The sequence below is a fragment of the Drosophila takahashii genome, chromosome 2R (genome assembly GCF_030179915.1).
Source record: "Drosophila takahashii strain IR98-3 E-12201 chromosome 2R, DtakHiC1v2, whole genome shotgun sequence".
Lineage (NCBI taxonomy): Eukaryota > Metazoa > Arthropoda > Insecta > Diptera > Drosophilidae > Drosophila > Drosophila takahashii.
The window spans coordinates 26,782,054-26,784,227 of NC_091679.1; positions in this window are offsets into that span (position 1 = coordinate 26,782,054).

The window sequence follows — 2,174 nt, forward strand, 5'->3', positions numbered from 1 at the left end:
AAAGGCATCTGTTTCAGGGTCAATACTGGCCATAAAATAAACACTTAATGGGGAATTCAAGTCAAAGGGATTAAACGTTTTTCAGATATCAAGATCATTGTAAAATATTTCGGATAAATACAGATTGAATTTCATACAAACTTTATTTTTAGGCCCAATCTATTCAAAAAGTCTTAAAAAAGTGATTACAAAAATTATATTGCTTCAAATAAATCTTAGTTAAATTTAACTTTATTTTTTGTTTCACTATTTCATGTATTTATTTCAGTGTAAGCAGCTCCATCCGCCTGCCCCTCCGCCCCTTCTTAAATATTTTATTGCGAGCGGTGCTGGGGATTGTGAAAGGGATATGTGCGATACAGGACGAAAAGAAATTGGAATGCCACACATACGCTGCTGACGAGCGAGAAAGCACAAGAAATTTAAATGACATTTACTCACTCAGCCGAAGTGCAGCAGCCAGAGCGAGAGGGAGAAGTAGGAGTTAGGGGGAAAGGGACAGGAACAGGGCGAAAGAGCAGCTTAACTAAATTGCATAAAATTTATTTAAATGACGCAGACCAAGTGGTGGGCCAAGGGACGAGGTGCGCGGGATGAAGGGTGTAACTAAGGCTTTAAAACAATAACTATGCAATATATGTGCAGACACGACTGTTGGCATTTTACCTACTACACATGCCCAGAAGGGGGCGTGGGGGCGTAACAGCAGGCCGCCTAAGCCAAAGCCAAAGCCAGACATAACAGAGCATATCCTTGCCAGGACCCTATCCCCTGAACCCCCCGAACCCAACGAAACACCGATCCCATGCCATCCACATGCAAACTGTCGTCAGTCAGCTTAAATTTATTGCTTCCTTATGTTGTGCTGCGTTATGAAAATAAATACCTTAGAAAGCACACTCGTATATATAAATATATATACGTATACCCCTCGCCACCCCCCTCGTAAACTTGAACTTTGAGCGCCCATATTTTATGCCGCCTCCCTATGAGCACTTTTAAAATATTATATTTTTGTTGTACACTTTTTCCAGCCCCAACTTTTGAAATTTTTGTGCAGTTTGAGACTGTAAATTTTGTTTGACTTTTCGGCAGTCCTTGAATGCGATATTGCCCAAACACCAGCTCAGCCTGCCTCCGTCCCAGTTCCGAGTTCCGAGTTCCCAGATCCCAAAATTCCATATCCTCACTCATCCTCTACATCCTCCAGTGGCCCTGCCACTGAGCATGACCTCGTTTTTAATGGCGTTTGTTTTGAAGCGGGATTTCCGTTTTGCGGAAAGGGTTTTATGACTGCCTTTTATGGTATTCGAAACACACAAATGGATGAGTGGGAGTCCCTCTGTCTGTTCTTTTTGCAATATTCTGAATGCCATTTATTTAAAGTTTGCTCAGCATTATGGCGGCACAGTCATATTTTTTCGGCTGCACGCGGCGTATGCGTAATGTGCGTGCGAGCCGCATTAAAAATGTATCAGCCAAATGAAGAGGAAATGTGCCCAACGTATCGATTGAAACGTAAAAATGTTTTTCGCATTTTTAATGCATTTTGCTAAGTTAAGCCTTGTTTCAATGACACATTCTAATCCACTTTCAATAAATCGAAATTGTATCGATGTTTTTATGTGTTTTTTAAGATCACGTCAAAGTATCAGCATCATTGCTTGATTTCAGTGACACATTTATTTATGTAAAATGTAACTTTAACATTTCAAAAGCTCTTGATTTTTGACATGTGGTGCACGAGTTTTTGTTTTGATGCGTTTGAATGAGACATTTTTTTAAATTAGTAAAATGATCAAGAAATTATAATAAAAAATAATTACTTAGCTTTAAGTTTTTAATAGATCCAACTTTTATTACCCATTTTATCAAGGAACTTGATAAAGACTCCATCCTGGAGGATAAAAGAGTACTGCCCTCTAGCGCCTTTGATATCAGTCAATCCAATTAAATCTTCCTTTGTGGGCAGTATCCATTAGGGTTCTGAGAAACATCCGTAGCTCCTGTTTGCTTCCTCTCGTTTCTTAAAGACTCGTTGCTCCCCTCTATGAAGTCGTTTTCCTTAAGAGCAACCGCAGAATTATTCTCGTGGGCACTTTAATATGGCCGCAACTCCGTCGAGGATTTCGTATCAACCCTTGGCTGGCTGCAAATGAAGTTGGATTTCAGGC